The sequence below is a fragment of the Rhipicephalus microplus genome, chromosome 3 (assembly GCF_043290135.1).
Source record: "Rhipicephalus microplus isolate Deutch F79 chromosome 3, USDA_Rmic, whole genome shotgun sequence".
Lineage (NCBI taxonomy): Eukaryota > Metazoa > Arthropoda > Arachnida > Ixodida > Ixodidae > Rhipicephalus > Rhipicephalus microplus.
The window spans coordinates 158770634-158788479 of record NC_134702.1 but is presented as its reverse complement, the minus strand read 5'-3'; the positions used below and the strand labels follow the sequence as shown (position 1 = coordinate 158788479).

Genomic DNA, 17846 nt, shown 5'->3' with positions numbered 1-17846 from the left:
ACTTCAAAAGGTTTACCCTGTTGGTCAAATCGCTAAGCGATCGCTCCGTCCCTCTCCGTTCTCCAGCATGGTCTAGTGGCCCGGATACCTGGCTCGCACCCAGGAGGCCCGGGTGCGATTTCCGGTGTCGGAAGTATTCTCTTTTATCTGCTGTCATCAAGTCTCCAATTAGTGCACGGTTTGTAACTTCAATAGTTTTGCCCTGTTGGCCAAATGGCTAACCGATCTTTCCGTTACTCTCCGTTCTCCGGCATGGTCTAGTGTCTAGGATACCTGGCTCTCACCCAGGAGGCCCGGTTGCGATTCCCGGTGTCGGAGGTATTTTCTTTTATATGCTATCATCAAGTCTCCAATTTGCGCATGGTATGTAACTTCAATAGTTTTACCGTGTCGGTCAAATGGCTAAGCGATCGCTCCGTCCCTTTGCGTTCTCCGGCGTGGTCTAGTGGCTAGGATATCTGGCTCTCACCCAGGAGACCCGGGTTCGATTCGCGGTGTCGGAAGTATTTTCTTTTATCTGCTATCATCAAGTCTCCAAATTGCGCACGCTGTATAACTGTAATACATTTACCCTGTTGGTCGAATGGCTAAGCGATCGCTCCGTCCCTCTCCATTCTCCGGCATGGTCTAGTGGCTAGGATACCTACGGCACTCTCACCCAGGAGGCCTGCGTGCGATTCCCGGTGTCGGAAGTATTTTTTATCTGCTATCATCAAGTCTCCAATTTGCGCATACGATATAACTTCAATACTTTTACCCTGTTGGCCGAATGGCTAAGCGATCGCTCAGTCCTTCTCCGTTCTCCGGCATGATCTAGTGGCTAGGATACCTAGCTCTCACCCAGGAGGCCTGGATTCGATTCCCGGTGTCGGAAGTATTTTGTTTTATCTGCTGTCTTCAAGCCTCCAATTTGCGCATGCTTTGTAACTTCAATACTTTTACCCTGTTGGCGGAATATCTAAGCAATCGTTCCGTCCTTCTCCGTTCTCCGGCGTGGTCTAGTGGCTAGGATATCTGGCTCTCACCCAGGAGACCCTGGTTCGATTCTTGGTGTCGGAAGTATTGTTTTATCTGCTGTCATCAAGTCTCCAATTTGCGCACCGTATGTAACTTGAATAGTTTCACCCTGTTGGCCGAATGGCTAAGCGATCGCTCCGTCCCTCTCCGTTCTCTGGCATGGTCTAGTGGCTTGGATACCTGGCTCTCACCAAGGAGGCCCGGGTACGATTCCCGGTGTCGGAAGTATTTTTTATCTGCTACTATCAAGTATCCGATTTACGCACGCTATGTAACTTCAATACTTTTACCCTGATGGCCAAATGGCTAAGCGATCGTTCCGTCCCTCTCCGTTCTCCGGCATAGTCTAGTGGCTAGGATTCCTGGCTCTCACCCAGGAGGCCCGGGTTCGATTGCCGGTGTCGGAAGTATTTTCTTTTATCTGCTATCATCAAGTCTCCAATTTGCGCACGCTATGTAACTTCAATACTTTTACCCTGTTGGCCGAATCGCTAAGCGATCGCTCCGTCCCTCTTTGTTCTCCGGCATGGTCTAGTGGCTAGGATACCTGGCTCTCATCAGGAGGCCCGGGTTCGATTTGCGGTGTCGGAAGTATTTTCTTTTAGCTGCTGTCATCAAGTCTTCAATTTGCGCACGCTATGTATCTTCAATAGTTTTACCCTGTTGGCCGAATGGCTGAGCGATCACTCCGTCCCTCTCAAATCTCTGGCATGGTCTAGTGGCTAGGATACCTGGCTCTCACCCAGCAGGCCCGGGTACGATTCCCGGTGTCAGAAGTTTTTTCTTTTATCTGCTGTCATCAAGTCTCCAATTTGCGCACGGTATGTAACTTCAATAGTTTTACCCTGTTGGCCGAATGGCTAAGCGATCTCTCCGTCCCTCTCCGTTCTCCGGCATGGTCTAGTGTCTAGGATACCTGGCTCTCACCCAGGAAGCCCGGTTGCGATTCCTGGGGCCGGGAGTATTTTTTTTATCAGCTATCATCAAGTCTCCAAATTGCGCACGCTATGTATCTTCAATACTTCTACCCTGTTGGCCAAATGGCTAAGCGATCGCTCCGTCCCTCTCCGTTCTCCGGCATAGTCTAGTGGCTAGGATACCTGGCTTTCACCCAGGAGGCCCTGGTTCGATTCCCGGTGTCGGAAGTATTTTCTTTTATCTGCTGTCATCAAGTCTCCAATTTGCGCACGCTATGTAACTTAAACAGTTTCACCCTGTTGGCCAATTCGCTAAGCGATCGCTCCGCCCCTCTCCGTTATCCGGCATGGTCTAGTGGCTAGGATACCTGGCTCGCACCCAGGAGGCCCGGGTACGATTCCCGGTGTCAGAAGTTTTTTCTTTTATCTGCTGTCATGAAGTCTCTAATTTGCGCTTGGTATATAACTTTAATAGTTTTACCCTGTTGGTCAAATGGCTAAGCGATCGCTCCGTCCCTCTCCGTTCTCCGGCGTGGTCTAGTGGCTAGGATATCTGACTCTCACCCTGGAGACCCGGGTTTGATTCCCGGTGTCGGAAGTATTTTCTTTTATCTGCTATCATCAAGTCTCCAATTTGCGCATGCTATGTAACTTCAATACGTTTACCCTGTTGGCCGAATCGCTAAGCGATCGCTCCGTCCCTCTCCGTTCTCCGGCATGGTCTAGTGGCTAGGATACCTGGCTCGCACCCAGGAGGCCCGGGTGCGATTTTCGGTGTCGGAAGTATTTTCTTTTATCTGCTGTCATCAAGTCTCCAATTTGTGCACGGTTTGTAACTTCATTAGTTTTACCCTGTTGGCCAAATGGCTAAGCGATCTTTCCGTTACTCTCCGTTCTCCGGCATGGTCTAGTGTCTAGGATACCTGGCTCTCATCCAGGAGGCCCGGTTGCGATTCCCGGTGTCGGAGGTATTTTCTTTTATATGCTATCATCAAGTCTCCAATTTGCGCATGGTATGTAACTTCAATAGTTTTATCGTGTTGGTCAAATGGCTAAGCGATCGCTCCGTCCCTTTGCGTTCTCCGGCGTGGTCTAGTGACTAGGATATCTGGCTCTCACCCAGGAGGCCCGGGTTCGACTTGCGGTGTCGGAAGTATTTTCTTTTAGCTGCTGTCATCAAGTCTTCAATTTGCGCACGGTATGTAACTTCAATAGTTTTACCCTGTTGGTCGAATGGCTAAGCGATCTCTCCGTCCCTCTCCGTTCTCCCGCATGGTCTAGTGTCTAGGATACCTGGCTCTCACCCAGGAAGCCCGGTTGCGATTCCTGGGGTCGGGAGTATTTTCTTTTATCAGCTATCATCAAGTCTCCAAATTGCGCACGCTATCTATCTTCAATACCCAATGCCAGAGAACGGAGAGGGACAGAGCGATCGCTCTGTCCCTCTCCGTTCTCTGGCATGGTCTAGTGGCTTGGACACCTGGCTCTCACCCAGGAGGCCCGGGTACGATTCCCGGTGTCGGAAGTATTTTTTATCTGCTATTATCAAGTATCCAATTTACGCACGTTATGTAACTTCAATACTTTTACCCTGTTGGCCAAATGGCTAAGTGATCGCTCCGTCCCTCTCTGTTCTCCGGCATGGTCTAGTGGCTAGGATACCTGGCTCTCACCCAGGAGGCCCGGGTTCGATTCCCGGTGTCGGAAGTATTTTCTTTTATCTGCTATCATCAAGTCTCCAATTTGCGCACGCTATATAACTTCAATACTTTTACCCTGTTGGCCGAATCGCTAAGCGATCGCTCCGTCCCTCTCCGTTCTCCGGCATGGTCTAGTGGCTAGGATACCTGGCTTTCACCCAGAAGGCCCGGGTTTGATTCCCGGTGTCGGAAGTATTTTCTTTTAGCTGCTGTCATCAAGTCTTCAATTCGCGCACGGTATGTAACTTCAACAGTTTTACCCTGTTGGCCGAATGGCTAAGCGATCTCTCCGTCCCTCTCCGTTCTCCGGCATGGTCTAGTGTCTAGGATACCTGGCTCTCACCCAGGAAGCCCGGTTGCGATTCCTGGGGTCGGGAGTATTTTTTTTCAGCTATCATCAAGTCTCCAAATTGCGCACGCTATGTATCTTCAATACTTCTACCTTGTTGGCCGAATGGCTAAGCGATCGCTCCGTCCTTCTCCGTTCTCCCGCATGGTCTAGTGGCTAGGATACCTGGTTTTCACCCAGGAGGCCCTGGTTCGATTCCCGGTGTCGGAAGTATTTTCTTTTATCTGCTGTCATGAAGTCTCTAATTTGCGCTTTGTATATAACTTCAAAAGTTTTACCCTGTTGGTCAAATGGCTAAGCGATCGCTCCGTCCCTCTCCGTTCTCCGGCGTGGTCTAGTGGCTAGGATATCTGACTCTCACCCTGGAGACCCGGGTTTAATTCCCGGTGTCGGAAGTATTTTCTTTTATCTGCTATCATCAAGTCTCCAATTTGCGCATGCTATGTAACTTCAATACGTTTACCCTGTTGGCCAATTCGCTAAGCGATCGCTCCGTCCCTCTCCGTTATCCGGCATGGTCTAGTGGCTAGGATACCTGGCTCGCACCCAGGAGGCCCGGGTGCGATTTCCCGTTTCGGAAGTATTTTCTTTTATCTGCTGTCATCAAGTCTCCAATTTGTGCATGGTTTGTAACTTCATTAGTTTTACCCTGTTGGCCAAATGGCTAAGCGATCTTTCCGTTACTCTCCGTTCTCCGGCATGGTCTAGTGTCTAGGATACCTGGCTCTCACCGAGGAGGCCCGGTTGCGATTCCCGGTGTCGGAGGTATTTTCTTTTATATGCTATCATCAAGTCTCCAATTTGCGCATGGTATGTAACTTCAATAGTTTTACCGTGTTGGTCAAATGGCTAAGCGATCGCTCCGTCCCTTTGCGTTCTCTGGCGTGGTCTAGTGGCTAGGATATCTGGCTCTCACCCAGGAGACCCGGGTTCGATTCGCGGTGTCGGAATTATTTTCTTTTATCTGCTATTATCAAGTCTCCAAATTGCGCACGCTGTATAACTGCAATACTTTTACCCTGTTGGTCGAATGGCTAAGCGATCGCTCCGTCCGTCTACGTTCTCCGGCATGGCCTAGTGGCTAGGATACCTGGCTCTCACCCAGGAGGCCCGGGTTCGATTCCCAGTGTCAGAAGTATTTTTTTATCTGCTGTCATCAAGTCTCCGATTTGCGCACGCTATGTAACTTCAATAGTTTTACCCTGTTGGCCGAATGGCTAAGCGATCGCTCCGTCCCTCTCCATTCTACTGCATGGTCTAGTGTCTAGGATACCTACGGCGCTCTCACCCAGGAGGCCCGCGTGCGATTCCCGGTGTCGGAAGTATTTTTTTATCTGCTATCATCAAGTCTCCAATTTGCGCATACGATATAACTTCACTACTTTTACCCTGTTGGCCGAATGGCTAAGCGATCGCTCAGTCCCTCTCCGTTCTCCGGCATGGTCTAGTGGCTTGGATACCTGGTTCTCACCCAGGAGGCCCGGGTACGATTCCCGGTGTCGAAAGTTTTTTCTTTTATCTGCTGTCATGAAGTCTCTAATTTGCGCATGGTATATAACTTCAAAAGTTTTACCCTGTTGGTCAAATGACTAAGCGATCGCTCCGTCTTTCTCCCTTTTCCGGCATGGTCTAGTGGCTAGGATACCTGGCTCTCACCCAGAAGGCCCGGGTACGATTCCCGGTGTCGAAAGTTTTTTCTTTTATCTGCTGTCATGAAGTCTCTAATTTGCACATGGTATATAACTTCAAAAGGTTTACCCTGTTGGTCAAATCGCTAAGCGATCGCTCCGTCCCTCTCCGTTCTCCAGCATGGTCTAGTGGCTAGGATACCTGGCTCGCACCCAGGAGGCCCGGGTGCGATTTCCGGTGTCGGAAGTATTCTCTTTTATCTGCTGTCATCAAGTCTCCAATGAGTGCACGGTTTGTAACTTCAATAGTTTTACCCTGTTGGCCAAATGGCTAACCGATCTTTCCGTTACTCTCCGTTCTCCGGCATGGTCTAGTGTCTAGGATACCTGGCTCTCACCCAGGAGGCCCGGTTGCGATTCCCGGTGTCGGAGGTATTTTCTTTTATATGCTATCATCAAGTCTCCAATTTGCGCATGGTATGTAACTTCAATAGTTTTACCGTGTCGGTCAAATGGCTAAGCGATCGCTCCGTCCCTTTGCGTTCTCCGGCGTGGTCTAGTGGCTAGGATATCTGGCTCTCACCCAGGAGACCCGGGTTCGATTCGCGGTGTCGGAAGTATTTTCTTTTATCTGCTATCATCAAGTCTCCAAATTGCGCACGCTGTATAACTGCCATACATTTACCCTGTTGGTCGAATGGCTAAGCGATCGCTCCGTCCCTCTCCGTTCTCCGGCATGGTCTAGTGTCTAGGATACCTGGCTCTCACCCACGAGGCCCGGATTCAATTCCCGGTGTCAGAAGTATTTTTTTAATCTGCTGTCATCAAGTCTCAGATTTGCGCACGCTATGTAACTTCAATAGTTTTACCCCGTTGGCCGAATGGCTAAGCGATCGCTCCGTTCCTCTCCATTCTACAGCATGGTCTAGTGTCTAGGATACCTACGGCACTCTCACCCAGGAGGCCTGCGTGCGATTCCCGGTGTCGGAAGTATTTTTTATCTGCTATCATCAAGTCTCCAATTTGCGCATACGATATAACTTCAATACTTTTACCCTGTTGGCCGAATGGCTAAGCGATCGCTCAGTCCTTCTCCGTTCTCCGGCATGATCTAGTGGCTAGGATACCTAGCTCTCACCCAGGAGGCCTGGATTCGATTCCCGGTGTCGGAAGTATTTTGTTTTATCTGCTGTCTTCAAGCCTCAATTTGCGCATGCTTTGTAACTTCAATACTTTTACCCTGTTGGCGGAATATCTAAGCAATCGTTCCGTCCTTCTCCGTTCTCCGGCGTGGTCTAGTGGCTAGGATATCTGGCTCTCACCCAGGAGACCCTGGTTCGATTCTTGGTGTCGGAAGTATTTTTTTATCTGCTGTCATCAAGTCTCCAATTTGCGCACGGTATGTAACTTGAATAGTTTCACCCTGTTGGCCGAATGGCTAAGCGATCGCTCCGTCCCTCTCCGTTCTCTGGCATGGTCTAGTGGCTTGGATACCTGGCTCTCACCCAGGAGGCCCGGGTTCGATTGCCGGTGTCGGAAGTATTTTCTTTTATCTGCTATCATCAAGTCTCCAATTTGCGCACGCTATGTAACTTCAATACTTTTACCCTGTTGGCCGAATCGCTAAGCGATCGCTCCGTCCCTCTTTGTTCTCCGGCATGGTCTAGTGGCTAGGATACCTGGCTCTCATCAGGAGGCCCGGGTTCGATTTGCGGTGTCGGAAGTATTTTCTTTTAGCTGCTGTCATCAAGTCTTCAATTTGCGCACGCTATGTATCTTCAATAGTTTTACCCTGTTGGCCAAATGGCTAAGCGATCACTCCGTCCCTCTCAAATCTCTGGCATGGTCTAGTGGCTAGGATACCTGGCTCTCACCCAGCAGGCCCGGGTACGATTCCCGGTGTCAGAAGTTTTTTCTTTTATCTGCTGTCATCAAGTCTCCAATTTGCGCACGGTATGTAACTTCAATAGTTTTACCCTGTTGGCCGAATGGCTAAGCGATCTCTCCGTCCCTTTCCGTTCTCCGGCATGGTCTAGTGTCTAGGATACCTGGCTCTCACCCAGGAAGCCCGGTTGCGATTCCTGGGGTCGGGAGTATTTTTTTTATCAGCTATCATCAAGTCTCCAAATTGCACACGCTATGTATCTTCAATACTTCTACCCTGTTGGCCAAATGGCTAAGTGATCGCTCCGTCCCTCTCCGTTCTCCGGCATAGTCTAGTGGCTAGGATACCTGGCTTTCACCCAGGAGGCCCTGGTTCGATTCCCGGTGTCGGAAGTATTTTCTTTTATCTGCTGTCATCAAGTCTCCAATTTGCGCACGCTATGTGACTTAAACAGTTTCACCCTGTTGGCCAATTCGCTAAGCGATCGCTCCGTCCCTCTCCGTTATCCGGCATGGTCTAGTGGCTAGGATACCTGGCTCGCACCCAGGAGGCCCGGGTACGATTCCCGGTGTCAGAAGTTTTTTCTTTTATCTGCTGTCATGAAGTCTCTAATTTGCGCTTGGTATAAAACTTTAATAGTTTTACCCTGTTGGTCAAATGGCTGAGCGATCGCTCCGTCCCTCTCCGTTCTCCGGCGTGGTCTAGTGGCTAGGATATCTGACTCTCACCCTGGAGACCCGGGTTTGATTCCCGGTGTCGGAAGTATTTTCTTTTTATCTGCTATCATCAAGTCTCCAATTTGCGCATGCTATGTAACTTCAATACGTTTACCCTGTTGGCCAAATCGCTAAGCGATCGCTCCGTCCCTCTCCGTTCTCCGGCATGGTCTAGTGGCTAGGATACCTGGCTCGCACCCAGGAGGCCCGGGTGCGATTTTCGGTGTCGGAAGTATTTTCTTTTATCTGCTGTCATCAAGTCTCCAATTTGTGCACGGTTTGTAACTTCATTAGTTTTACCCTGTTGGCCAAATGGCTAAGCGATCTTTCCGTTACTCTCCGTTCTCCGGCATGGTCTAGTGTCTAGGATACCTGGCTCTCATCCAGGAGGCCCGGTTGCGATTCCCGGTGTCGGAGGTATTTTCTTTTATATGCTATCATCAAGTCTCCAATTTGCGCATGGTATGTAACTTCAATAGTTTTACCGTGTTGGTCAAATGGCTAAGCGATCGCTCCGTCCCTTTGCGTTCTCCGGCGTGGTCTAGTGACTAGGATATCTGGCTCTCACCCAGGAGGCCCGGGTTCGACTTGCGGTGTCGGAAGTATTTTCTTTTAGCTGCTGTCATCAAGTCTTCAATTTGCGCACGGTATGTAACTTCAATAGTTTTACCCTGTTGGTCGAATGGCTAAGCGATCTCTCCGTCCCTCTCCGTTCTCCCGCATGGTCTAGTGTCTAGGATACCTGGCTCTCACCCAGGAAGCCCGGTTGCGATTCCTGGGGTTGGGAGTATTTTCTTTTATCAGCTATCATCAAGTCTCCAAATTGCGCACGCTATCTATCTTCAATACTTCTACCTTGTTGGCCGAATGGCTAAGCGATCGCTCCGTCCTTCTCCGTTCTCCGGCATGGTCTAGTGGCTAGGATACCTGGCTTTCACCCAGGAGGCCCGGGTTCGATTGCCGGTGTCGGAAAAATTTTCTTTTATCTGCTGTCATCCAGTCTCCAATTTGCGCACGCTATGTAACTTCAATAGTTTTACCCTGTTCGCCGAATGGCTAAGCGATCGCTCCGTCCCTCTCCGTTCTACAGCATGATCTAGTGTCTAGGATACCTATTGCGCTCTCACCCAGGAGGCCCGCGTCCGATTCCCGGTGTCGGAAGTATTTTTTCATCTGCTATCATCAAGTCTCCAATTTGCGCATGCTATATAACTTCAATACTTTTACGCTGTTGGCCGAATGGCTAAGCGATCGCTCTGTCCCTCTCCGTTCTCCGGCATGGTCTAGTGGCTTGGATACCTGGCTCTCACCCAGGAGGCCCGCGTGCGATTCCCGGTGTCGGAAGTATTTTTTTACCTGCTATCATCAAGTCTCCAATTAGCGCATACTATATAACTTCGATACTTTTACCCTGTCGGCCGAATGGCAAAGCGATCGCTCAGTCCCTCTCCGTTCTCCGGCATGGTCTAGTGGCTAGGATACCTAGCTCTCACCCAGGAGGCCTGGATTCGATTCCCGGTGTCGGAAGTATTTTCTTTTATCTGCTGTCTTCAAGCCTCCAATTTGCGCATGCTTTGTAACTTCAATACTTTTACCCTGTTGGCCGAATATCTAAGCGATCGCTCCGGCCCTCTCCGTTCTCCGGCGTGGTCTAGTGGCTAGGATATCTGGCTCTCACCCAGGAGACCCTGGTTCGATTCTTGATGTCGGAAGTATTCTTTTTTCTGCTGTCATCAAGTCTCCAATTTGCGCACGTTATGTAACTTCAATACTTTTACCCTGTTGGCCAAATGGCTAAGTGATCGCTCCGTCCCTCTCTGTTCTCCGGCATGGTCTAGTGGCTAGGATACCTGGCTCTCACCCAGGAGGCCCGGGTTCGATTCCCGGTGTCGGAAGTATTTTCTTTTATCTGCTATCATCAAGTCTCCAATTTGCGCACGCTATATAACTTCAATACTTTTACCCTGTTGGCCGAATGGCTAAGCGATCGCTCCGTTCCTCTCCATTCTACAGCATGGTCTAGTGTCTAGGATACCTACGGCACTCTCACCCAGGAGGCCTGCGTGCGATTCCCGGTGTCGGAAGTATTTTTTATCTGCTATCATCAAGTCTCCAATTTGCGCATACGATATAACTTCAATACTTTTACCCTGTTGGCCGAATGGCTAAGCGATCGCTCAGTCCTTCTCCGTTCTCCGGCATGATCTAGTGGCTAGGATACCTAGCTCTCACCCAGGAGGCCTGGATTCGATTCCCGGTGTCGGAAGTATTTTGTTTTATCTGCTGTCTTCAAGCCTCCAATTTGCGCATGCTTTGTAACTTCAATACTTTTACCCTGTTGGCGGAATATCTAAGCAATCGTTCCGTCCTTCTCCGTTCTCCGGCGTGGTCTAGTGGCTAGGATATCTGGCTCTCACCCAGGAGACCCTGGTTCGATTCTTGGTGTCGGAAGTATTTTTTTATCTGCTGTCATCAAGTCTCCAATTTGCGCACGGTATGTAACTTGAATAGTTTCACCCTGTTGGCCGAATGGCTAAGCGATCGCTCCGTCCCTCTCCGTTCTCTGGCATGGTCTAGTGGCTTGGATACCTGGCTCTCACCCAGGAGGCCCGGGTTCGATTGCCGGTGTCGGAAGTATTTTCTTTTATCTGCTATCATCAAGTCTCCAATTTGCGCACGCTATGTAACTTCAATACTTTTACCCTGTTGGCCGAATCGCTAAGCGATCGCTCCGTCCCTCTTTGTTCTCCGGCATGGTCTAGTGGCTAGGATACCTGGCTCTCATCAGGAGGCCCGGGTTCGATTTGCGGTGTCGGAAGTATTTTCTTTTAGCTGCTGTCATCAAGTCTTCAATTTGCGCACGCTATGTATCTTCAATAGTTTTACCCTGTTGGCCAAATGGCTAAGCGATCACTCCGTCCCTCTCAAATCTCTGGCATGGTCTAGTGGCTAGGATACCTGGCTCTCACCCAGCAGGCCCGGGTACGATTCCCGGTGTCAGAAGTTTTTTCTTTTATCTGCTGTCATCAAGTCTCCAATTTGCGCACGGTATGTAACTTCAATAGTTTTACCCTGTTGGCCGAATGGCTAAGCGATCTCTCCGTCCCTTTCCGTTCTCCGGCATGGTCTAGTGTCTAGGATACCTGGCTCTCACCCAGGAAGCCCGGTTGCGATTCCTGGGGTCGGGAGTATTTTTTTTATCAGCTATCATCAAGTCTCCAAATTGCACACGCTATGTATCTTCAATACTTCTACCCTGTTGGCCAAATGGCTAAGTGATCGCTCCGTCCCTCTCCGTTCTCCGGCATAGTCTAGTGGCTAGGATACCTGGCTTTCACCCAGGAGGCCCTGGTTCGATTCCCGGTGTCGGAAGTATTTTCTTTTATCTGCTGTCATCAAGTCTCCAATTTGCGCACGCTATGTGACTTAAACAGTTTCACCCTGTTGGCCAATTCGCTAAGCGATCGCTCCGTCCCTCTCCGTTATCCGGCATGGTCTAGTGGCTAGGATACCTGGCTCGCACCCAGGAGGCCCGGGTACGATTCCCGGTGTCAGAAGTTTTTTCTTTTATCTGCTGTCATGAAGTCTCTAATTTGCGCTTGGTATAAAACTTTAATAGTTTTACCCTGTTGGTCAAATGGCTGAGCGATCGCTCCGTCCCTCTCCGTTCTCCGGCGTGGTCTAGTGGCTAGGATATCTGACTCTCACCCTGGAGACCCGGGTTTGATTCCCGGTGTCGGAAGTATTTTCTTTTTATCTGCTATCATCAAGTCTCCAATTTGCGCATGCTATGTAACTTCAATACGTTTACCCTGTTGGCCAAATCGCTAAGCGATCGCTCCGTCCCTCTCCGTTCTCCGGCATGGTCTAGTGGCTAGGATACCTGGCTCGCACCCAGGAGGCCCGGGTGCGATTTTCGGTGTCGGAAGTATTTTCTTTTATCTGCTGTCATCAAGTCTCCAATTTGTGCACGGTTTGTAACTTCATTAGTTTTACCCTGTTGGCCAAATGGCTAAGCGATCTTTCCGTTACTCTCCGTTCTCCGGCATGGTCTAGTGTTTAGGATACCTGGCTCTCATCCAGGAGGCCCGGTTGCGATTCCCGGTGTCGGAGGTATTTTCTTTTATATGCTATCATCAAGTCTCCAATTTGCGCATGGTATGTAACTTCAATAGTTTTACCGTGTTGGTCAAATGGCTAAGCGATCGCTCCGTCCCTTTGCGTTCTCCGGCGTGGTCTAGTGACTAGGATATCTGGCTCTCACCCAGGAGGCCCGGGTTCGACTTGCGGTGTCGGAAGTATTTTCTTTTAGCTGCTGTCATCAAGTCTTCAATTTGCGCACGGTATGTAACTTCAATAGTTTTACCCTGTTGGTCGAATGGCTAAGCGATCTCTCCGTCCCTCTCCGTTCTCCCGCATGGTCTAGTGTCTAGGATACCTGGCTCTCACCCAGGAAGCCCGGTTGCGATTCCTGGGGTTGGGAGTATTTTCTTTTATCAGCTATCATCAAGTCTCCAAATTGCGCACGCTATCTATCTTCAATACTTCTACCTTGTTGGCCGAATGGCTAAGCGATCGCTCCGTCCTTCTCCGTTCTCCGGCATGGTCTAGTGGCTAGGATACCTGGCTTTCACCCAGGAGGCCCGGGTTCGATTGCCGGTGTCGGAAAAATTTTCTTTTATCTGCTGTCATCCAGTCTCCAATTTGCGCACGCTATGTAACTTCAATAGTTTTACCCTGTTCGCCGAATGGCTAAGCGATCGCTCCGTCCCTCTCCGTTCTACAGCATGATCTAGTGTCTAGGATACCTATTGCGCTCTCACCCAGGAGGCCCGCGTCCGATTCCCGGTGTCGGAAGTATTTTTTCATCTGCTATCATCAAGTCTCCAATTTGCGCATGCTATATAACTTCAATACTTTTACGCTGTTGGCCGAATGGCTAAGCGATCGCTCTGTCCCTCTCCGTTCTCCGGCATGGTCTAGTGGCTTGGATACCTGGCTCTCACCCAGGAGGCCCGCGTGCGATTCCCGGTGTCGGAAGTATTTTTTTACCTGCTATCATCAAGTCTCCAATTAGCGCATACTATATAACTTCGATACTTTTACCCTGTCGGCCGAATGGCAAAGCGATCGCTCAGTCCCTCTCCGTTCTCCGGCATGGTCTAGTGGCTAGGATACCTAGCTCTCACCCAGGAGGCCTGGATTCGATTCCCGGTGTCGGAAGTATTTTCTTTTATCTGCTGTCTTCAAGCCTCCAATTTGCGCATGCTTTGTAACTTCAATACTTTTACCCTGTTGGCCGAATATCTAAGCGATCGCTCCGGCCCTCTCCGTTCTCCGGCGTGGTCTAGTGGCTAGGATATCTGGCTCTCACCCAGGAGACCCTGGTTCGATTCTTGATGTCGGAAGTATTCTTTTTTCTGCTGTCATCAAGTCTCCAATTTGCGCACGTTATGTAACTTCAATACTTTTACCCTGTTGGCCAAATGGCTAAGTGATCGCTCCGTCCCTCTCTGTTCTCCGGCATGGTCTAGTGGCTAGGATACCTGGCTCTCACCCAGGAGGCCCGGGTTCGATTCCCGGTGTCGGAAGTATTTTCTTTTATCTGCTATCATCAAGTCTCCAATTTGCGCACGCTATATAACTTCAATACTTTTACCCTGTTGGCCGAATCGCTAAGCGATCGCTCCGTCCCTCTCCGTTCTCCGGCATGGTCTAGTGGCTAGGATACCTGGCTTTCACCCAGAAGGCCCGGGTTTGATTCCCGGTGTCGGAAGTATTTTCTTTTAGCTGCTGTCATCAAGTCTTCAATTCGCGCACGGTATGTAACTTCAACAGTTTTACCCTGTTGGCCGAATGGCTAAGCGATCTCTCCGTCCCTCTCCGTTCTCCGGCATGGTTTAGTGTCTAGGATACCTGGCTCTCACCCAGGAAGCCCGGTTGCGATTCCTGGGGTCGGGAGTATTTTTTTTCAGCTATCATCAAGTCTCCAAATTGCGCACGCTATGTATCTTCAATACTTCTACCTTGTTGGCCGAATGGCTAAGCGATCGCTCCGTCCTTCTCCGTTCTCCGGCATGGTCTAGTGGCTAGGATACCTGGTTTTCACCCAGGAGGCCCTGGTTCGATTCCCGGTGTCGGAAGTATTTTCTTTTATCTGCTGTCATCAAGTCTCCAATTTGCGCACGCTATGTAACTTCAATAGTTTTACCCTGTTGGCCGAATCACTAAGCGTTCGCTCCGCCTTTCTCGTTTTTCCGGCATGGTCTAGTGGCTAGGATACCTGGCTCTCACCCATGAGGCCCGGGTACGATTCCCGGTGTCGAAAGTTTTTTCTTTTATCTGCTGTCATGAAGTCTCTAACTTGCGCTTGGTATATAACTTCAAAAGTTTTACCCTGTTGGTCAAATGGCTAAGCGATCGCTCCGTCCCTCTCCGTTCTCCGGCGTGGTCTAGTGGCTAGGATATCTGACTCTCACCCTGGAGACCCGGGTTTAATTCCCGGTGTCGGAAGTATTTTCTTTTATCTGCTATCATCAAGTCTCCAATTTGCGCATGCTATGTAACTTCACTACTTTTACCCTGTTGGCCGAATGGCTAAGCGATCGCTCAGTCCCTCTTCGTTCTCCGGCATGGTCTAGTGGCTAGGATACCTGGCTCTCACCCAGGAGGCCCGGGTACGACTCCCGGTGTCGAAAGTTTTTTCTTTTATCTGCTGTCATGAAGTCTCTAATTTGCGCATGGTATATAACTTCAAAAGTTTTACCCTGTTGGTCAAATGACTAAGCGATCGCTCCGTCTTTCTCCCTTTTCCGGCATGGTCTAGTGGCTAGGATACCTGGCTCTCACCCAGAAGGCCCGGGTACGATTCCCGGTGTCGAAAGTTTTTTCTTTTATCTGCTGTCATGAAGTCTCTAATTTGCACATGGTATATAACTTCAAAAGGTTTACCCTGTTGGTCAAATCGCTAAGCGATCGCTCCGTCCCTCTCCGTTCTCCAGCATGGTCTAGTGGCCCGGATACCTGGCTCGCACCCAGGAGGCCCGGGTGCGATTTCCGGTGTCGGAAGTATTCTCTTTTATCTGCTGTCATCAAGTCTCCAATTAGTGCACGGTTTGTAACTTCAATAGTTTTACCCTGTTGGCCAAATGGCTAACCGATCTTTCCGTTACTCTCCGTTCTCCGGCATGGTCTAGTGTCTAGGATACCTGGCTCTCACCCAGGAGGCCCGGTTGCGATTCCCGGTGTCGGAGGTATTTTCTTTTATATGCTATCATCAAGTCTCCAATTTGCGCATGGTATGTAACTTCAATAGTTTTACCGTGTCGGTCAAATGGCTAAGCGATCGCTCCGTCCCTTTGCGTTCTCCGGCGTGGTCTAGTGGCTAGGATATCTGGCTCTCACCCAGGAGACCCGGGTTCGATTCGCGGTGTCGGAAGTATTTTCTTTTATCTGCTATCATCAAGTCTCCAAATTGCGCACGCTGTATAACTGTAATACATTTACCCTGTTGGTCGAATGGCTAAGCGATCGCTCCGTCCCTCTCCATTCTCCGGCATGGTCTAGTGGCTAGGATACCTACGGCACTCTCACCCAGGAGGCCTGCGTGCGATTCCCGGTGTCGGAAGTATTTTTTATCTGCTATCATCAAGTCTCCAATTTGCGCATACGATATAACTTCAATACTTTTACCCTGTTGGCCGAATGGCTAAGCGATCGCTCAGTCCTTCTCCGTTCTCCGGCATGATCTAGTGGCTAGGATACCTAGCTCTCACCCAGGAGGCCTGGATTCGATTCCCGGTGTCGGAAGTATTTTGTTTTATCTGCTGTCTTCAAGCCTCCAATTTGCGCATGCTTTGTAACTTCAATACTTTTACCCTGTTGGCGGAATATCTAAGCAATCGTTCCGTCCTTCTCCGTTCTCCGGCGTGGTCTAGTGGCTAGGATATCTGGCTCTCACCCAGGAGACCCTGGTTCGATTCTTGGTGTCGGAAGTATTTTCTTATCTGCTGTCATCAAGTCTCCAATTTGCGCACCGTATGTAACTTGAATAGTTTCACCCTGTTGGCCGAATGGCTAAGCGATCGCTCCGTCCCTCTCCGTTCTCTGGCATGGTCTAGTGGCTTGGATACCTGGCTCTCACCAAGGAGGCCCGGGTACGATTCCCGGTGTCGGAAGTATTTTTTATCTGCTACTATCAAGTATCCGATTTACGCACGCTATGTAACTTCAATACTTTTACCCTGATGGCCAAATGGCTAAGCGATCGTTCCGTCCCTCTCCGTTCTCCGGCATAGTCTAGTGGCTAGGATTCCTGGCTCTCACCCAGGAGGCCCGGGTTCGATTGCCGGTGTCGGAAGTATTTTCTTTTATCTGCTATCATCAAGTCTCCAATTTGCGCACGCTATGTAACTTCAATACTTTTACCCTGTTGGCCGAATCGCTAAGCAATCGCTCCGTCCCTCTTTGTTCTCCGGCATGGTCTAGTGGCTAGGATACCTGGCTCTCATCAGGAGGCCCGGGTTCGATTTGCGGTGTCGGAAGTATTTTCTTTTAGCTGCTGTCATCAAGTCTTCAATTTGCGCACGCTATGTATCTTCAATAGTTTTACCCTGTTGGCCGAATGGCTAAGCGATCACTCCGTCCCTCTCAAATCTCTGGCATGGTCTAGTGGCTAGGATACCTGGCTCTCACCCAGCAGGCCCGGGTACGATTCCCGGTGTCAGAAGTTTTTTCTTTTATCTGCTGTCATCAAGTCTCCAATTTGCGCACGGTATGTAACTTCAATAGTTTTACCCTGTTGGCCGAATGGCTAAGCGATCTCTCCGTCCCTCTCCGTTCTCCGGCATGGTCTAGTGTCTAGGATACCTGGCTCTCACCCAGGAAGCCCGGTTGCGATTCCTGGGGCCGGGAGTATTTTTTTTATCAGCTATCATCAAGTCTCCAAATTGCGCACGCTATGTATCTTCAATACTTCTAATTGTTGGCCAAATGGCTAAGCGATCGCTCCGTCCCTCTCCGTTCTCCGGCATAGTCTAGTGGCTAGGATACCTGGCTTTCACCCAGGAGGCCCTGGTTCGATTCCCGGTGTCGGAAGTATTTTCTTTTATCTGCTGTCATCAAGTCTCCAATTTGCGCACGCTATGTAACTTAAACAGTTTCACCCTGTTGGCCAATTCGCTAAGCGATCGCTCCGCCCCTCTCCGTTATCCGGCATGGTCTAGTGGCTAGGATACCTGGCTCGCACCCAGGAGGCCCGGGTACGATTCCCGGTGTCAGAAGTTTTTTCTTTTATCTGCTGTCATGAAGTCTCTAATTTGCGCTTGGTATATAACTTTAATAGTTTTACCCTGTTGGTCAAATGGCTAAGCGATCGCTCCGTCCCTCTCCGTTCTCCGGCGTGGTCTAGTGGCTAGGATATCTGACTCTCACCCTGGAGACCCGGGTTTGATTCCCGGTGTCGGAAGTATTTTCTTTTATCTGCTATCATCAAGTCTCCAATTTGCGCATGCTATGTAACTTCAATACGTTTACCCTGTTGGCCAAATCGCTAAGCGATCGCTCCGTCCCTCTCCGTTCTCCGGCATGGTCTAGTGGCTAGGATACCTGGCTCGCACCCAGGAGGCCCGGGTGC

The 17846-nt window shown here is 49.9% G+C and overlaps 42 non-coding genes across 42 annotated transcripts; all 42 read left to right on the top strand.

The window, feature by feature from the left end:
• Nucleotides 1-431: 431 nt before the first annotated feature.
• TRNAE-CUC (transfer RNA glutamic acid (anticodon CUC)) lies at nucleotides 432-503 on the top strand. The gene has a single exon. It is a non-coding gene; the product is annotated as a tRNA-Glu (tRNA).
• A 299-nt stretch (nucleotides 504-802) lies between these two features.
• On the top strand, nucleotides 803-874 carry TRNAE-CUC (transfer RNA glutamic acid (anticodon CUC)). The gene has a single exon. It is a non-coding gene; the product is annotated as a tRNA-Glu (tRNA).
• A 113-nt stretch (nucleotides 875-987) lies between these two features.
• On the top strand, nucleotides 988-1059 carry TRNAE-CUC (transfer RNA glutamic acid (anticodon CUC)). Its single transcript has one exon. It is a non-coding gene; the product is annotated as a tRNA-Glu (tRNA).
• Nucleotides 1060-1352: 293 nt separating this feature from the next.
• Nucleotides 1353-1424, top strand: TRNAE-CUC (transfer RNA glutamic acid (anticodon CUC)). The gene has a single exon. It is a non-coding gene; the product is annotated as a tRNA-Glu (tRNA).
• Nucleotides 1425-2090: 666 nt separating this feature from the next.
• On the top strand, nucleotides 2091-2162 carry TRNAE-UUC (transfer RNA glutamic acid (anticodon UUC)). The gene has a single exon. It is a non-coding gene; the product is annotated as a tRNA-Glu (tRNA).
• Nucleotides 2163-2275: 113 nt separating this feature from the next.
• On the top strand, nucleotides 2276-2347 carry TRNAA-CGC (transfer RNA alanine (anticodon CGC)). The gene has a single exon. It is a non-coding gene; the product is annotated as a tRNA-Ala (tRNA).
• Nucleotides 2348-3387: 1040 nt separating this feature from the next.
• Nucleotides 3388-3459, top strand: TRNAE-CUC (transfer RNA glutamic acid (anticodon CUC)). The gene has a single exon. It is a non-coding gene; the product is annotated as a tRNA-Glu (tRNA).
• A 110-nt stretch (nucleotides 3460-3569) lies between these two features.
• On the top strand, nucleotides 3570-3641 carry TRNAE-CUC (transfer RNA glutamic acid (anticodon CUC)). Its single transcript has one exon. It is a non-coding gene; the product is annotated as a tRNA-Glu (tRNA).
• Nucleotides 3642-3754: 113 nt separating this feature from the next.
• Nucleotides 3755-3826, top strand: TRNAE-UUC (transfer RNA glutamic acid (anticodon UUC)). The gene has a single exon. It is a non-coding gene; the product is annotated as a tRNA-Glu (tRNA).
• Nucleotides 3827-4121: 295 nt separating this feature from the next.
• TRNAE-UUC (transfer RNA glutamic acid (anticodon UUC)) lies at nucleotides 4122-4193 on the top strand. The gene has a single exon. It is a non-coding gene; the product is annotated as a tRNA-Glu (tRNA).
• An 853-nt stretch (nucleotides 4194-5046) lies between these two features.
• On the top strand, nucleotides 5047-5118 carry TRNAE-CUC (transfer RNA glutamic acid (anticodon CUC)). The gene has a single exon. It is a non-coding gene; the product is annotated as a tRNA-Glu (tRNA).
• A 298-nt stretch (nucleotides 5119-5416) lies between these two features.
• Nucleotides 5417-5488, top strand: TRNAE-CUC (transfer RNA glutamic acid (anticodon CUC)). Its single transcript has one exon. It is a non-coding gene; the product is annotated as a tRNA-Glu (tRNA).
• A 113-nt stretch (nucleotides 5489-5601) lies between these two features.
• TRNAE-CUC (transfer RNA glutamic acid (anticodon CUC)) lies at nucleotides 5602-5673 on the top strand. The gene has a single exon. It is a non-coding gene; the product is annotated as a tRNA-Glu (tRNA).
• Nucleotides 5674-5786: 113 nt separating this feature from the next.
• On the top strand, nucleotides 5787-5858 carry TRNAA-CGC (transfer RNA alanine (anticodon CGC)). Its single transcript has one exon. It is a non-coding gene; the product is annotated as a tRNA-Ala (tRNA).
• Nucleotides 5859-6156: 298 nt separating this feature from the next.
• TRNAE-CUC (transfer RNA glutamic acid (anticodon CUC)) lies at nucleotides 6157-6228 on the top strand. The gene has a single exon. It is a non-coding gene; the product is annotated as a tRNA-Glu (tRNA).
• Nucleotides 6229-6711: 483 nt separating this feature from the next.
• On the top strand, nucleotides 6712-6783 carry TRNAE-CUC (transfer RNA glutamic acid (anticodon CUC)). Its single transcript has one exon. It is a non-coding gene; the product is annotated as a tRNA-Glu (tRNA).
• A 112-nt stretch (nucleotides 6784-6895) lies between these two features.
• On the top strand, nucleotides 6896-6967 carry TRNAE-CUC (transfer RNA glutamic acid (anticodon CUC)). The gene has a single exon. It is a non-coding gene; the product is annotated as a tRNA-Glu (tRNA).
• A 111-nt stretch (nucleotides 6968-7078) lies between these two features.
• Nucleotides 7079-7150, top strand: TRNAE-CUC (transfer RNA glutamic acid (anticodon CUC)). The gene has a single exon. It is a non-coding gene; the product is annotated as a tRNA-Glu (tRNA).
• Nucleotides 7151-7816: 666 nt separating this feature from the next.
• On the top strand, nucleotides 7817-7888 carry TRNAE-UUC (transfer RNA glutamic acid (anticodon UUC)). The gene has a single exon. It is a non-coding gene; the product is annotated as a tRNA-Glu (tRNA).
• A 113-nt stretch (nucleotides 7889-8001) lies between these two features.
• Nucleotides 8002-8073, top strand: TRNAA-CGC (transfer RNA alanine (anticodon CGC)). Its single transcript has one exon. It is a non-coding gene; the product is annotated as a tRNA-Ala (tRNA).
• A 1039-nt stretch (nucleotides 8074-9112) lies between these two features.
• Nucleotides 9113-9184, top strand: TRNAE-UUC (transfer RNA glutamic acid (anticodon UUC)). Its single transcript has one exon. It is a non-coding gene; the product is annotated as a tRNA-Glu (tRNA).
• Nucleotides 9185-9667: 483 nt separating this feature from the next.
• TRNAE-CUC (transfer RNA glutamic acid (anticodon CUC)) lies at nucleotides 9668-9739 on the top strand. The gene has a single exon. It is a non-coding gene; the product is annotated as a tRNA-Glu (tRNA).
• A 296-nt stretch (nucleotides 9740-10035) lies between these two features.
• On the top strand, nucleotides 10036-10107 carry TRNAE-CUC (transfer RNA glutamic acid (anticodon CUC)). The gene has a single exon. It is a non-coding gene; the product is annotated as a tRNA-Glu (tRNA).
• A 299-nt stretch (nucleotides 10108-10406) lies between these two features.
• Nucleotides 10407-10478, top strand: TRNAE-CUC (transfer RNA glutamic acid (anticodon CUC)). The gene has a single exon. It is a non-coding gene; the product is annotated as a tRNA-Glu (tRNA).
• Nucleotides 10479-10591: 113 nt separating this feature from the next.
• On the top strand, nucleotides 10592-10663 carry TRNAE-CUC (transfer RNA glutamic acid (anticodon CUC)). Its single transcript has one exon. It is a non-coding gene; the product is annotated as a tRNA-Glu (tRNA).
• Nucleotides 10664-10774: 111 nt separating this feature from the next.
• On the top strand, nucleotides 10775-10846 carry TRNAE-CUC (transfer RNA glutamic acid (anticodon CUC)). Its single transcript has one exon. It is a non-coding gene; the product is annotated as a tRNA-Glu (tRNA).
• Nucleotides 10847-11512: 666 nt separating this feature from the next.
• On the top strand, nucleotides 11513-11584 carry TRNAE-UUC (transfer RNA glutamic acid (anticodon UUC)). Its single transcript has one exon. It is a non-coding gene; the product is annotated as a tRNA-Glu (tRNA).
• Nucleotides 11585-11697: 113 nt separating this feature from the next.
• Nucleotides 11698-11769, top strand: TRNAA-CGC (transfer RNA alanine (anticodon CGC)). Its single transcript has one exon. It is a non-coding gene; the product is annotated as a tRNA-Ala (tRNA).
• Nucleotides 11770-12808: 1039 nt separating this feature from the next.
• Nucleotides 12809-12880, top strand: TRNAE-UUC (transfer RNA glutamic acid (anticodon UUC)). Its single transcript has one exon. It is a non-coding gene; the product is annotated as a tRNA-Glu (tRNA).
• Nucleotides 12881-13363: 483 nt separating this feature from the next.
• On the top strand, nucleotides 13364-13435 carry TRNAE-CUC (transfer RNA glutamic acid (anticodon CUC)). The gene has a single exon. It is a non-coding gene; the product is annotated as a tRNA-Glu (tRNA).
• A 296-nt stretch (nucleotides 13436-13731) lies between these two features.
• TRNAE-CUC (transfer RNA glutamic acid (anticodon CUC)) lies at nucleotides 13732-13803 on the top strand. Its single transcript has one exon. It is a non-coding gene; the product is annotated as a tRNA-Glu (tRNA).
• Nucleotides 13804-13916: 113 nt separating this feature from the next.
• TRNAE-UUC (transfer RNA glutamic acid (anticodon UUC)) lies at nucleotides 13917-13988 on the top strand. The gene has a single exon. It is a non-coding gene; the product is annotated as a tRNA-Glu (tRNA).
• Nucleotides 13989-14283: 295 nt separating this feature from the next.
• On the top strand, nucleotides 14284-14355 carry TRNAE-UUC (transfer RNA glutamic acid (anticodon UUC)). Its single transcript has one exon. It is a non-coding gene; the product is annotated as a tRNA-Glu (tRNA).
• Nucleotides 14356-14468: 113 nt separating this feature from the next.
• On the top strand, nucleotides 14469-14540 carry TRNAE-CUC (transfer RNA glutamic acid (anticodon CUC)). The gene has a single exon. It is a non-coding gene; the product is annotated as a tRNA-Glu (tRNA).
• A 298-nt stretch (nucleotides 14541-14838) lies between these two features.
• TRNAE-CUC (transfer RNA glutamic acid (anticodon CUC)) lies at nucleotides 14839-14910 on the top strand. Its single transcript has one exon. It is a non-coding gene; the product is annotated as a tRNA-Glu (tRNA).
• A 113-nt stretch (nucleotides 14911-15023) lies between these two features.
• On the top strand, nucleotides 15024-15095 carry TRNAE-CUC (transfer RNA glutamic acid (anticodon CUC)). Its single transcript has one exon. It is a non-coding gene; the product is annotated as a tRNA-Glu (tRNA).
• A 483-nt stretch (nucleotides 15096-15578) lies between these two features.
• TRNAE-CUC (transfer RNA glutamic acid (anticodon CUC)) lies at nucleotides 15579-15650 on the top strand. The gene has a single exon. It is a non-coding gene; the product is annotated as a tRNA-Glu (tRNA).
• Nucleotides 15651-15949: 299 nt separating this feature from the next.
• Nucleotides 15950-16021, top strand: TRNAE-CUC (transfer RNA glutamic acid (anticodon CUC)). Its single transcript has one exon. It is a non-coding gene; the product is annotated as a tRNA-Glu (tRNA).
• A 113-nt stretch (nucleotides 16022-16134) lies between these two features.
• On the top strand, nucleotides 16135-16206 carry TRNAE-CUC (transfer RNA glutamic acid (anticodon CUC)). The gene has a single exon. It is a non-coding gene; the product is annotated as a tRNA-Glu (tRNA).
• A 293-nt stretch (nucleotides 16207-16499) lies between these two features.
• Nucleotides 16500-16571, top strand: TRNAE-CUC (transfer RNA glutamic acid (anticodon CUC)). The gene has a single exon. It is a non-coding gene; the product is annotated as a tRNA-Glu (tRNA).
• Nucleotides 16572-17236: 665 nt separating this feature from the next.
• On the top strand, nucleotides 17237-17308 carry TRNAE-UUC (transfer RNA glutamic acid (anticodon UUC)). The gene has a single exon. It is a non-coding gene; the product is annotated as a tRNA-Glu (tRNA).
• Nucleotides 17309-17421: 113 nt separating this feature from the next.
• Nucleotides 17422-17493, top strand: TRNAA-CGC (transfer RNA alanine (anticodon CGC)). The gene has a single exon. It is a non-coding gene; the product is annotated as a tRNA-Ala (tRNA).
• Nucleotides 17494-17846: the final 353 nt, after the last annotated feature.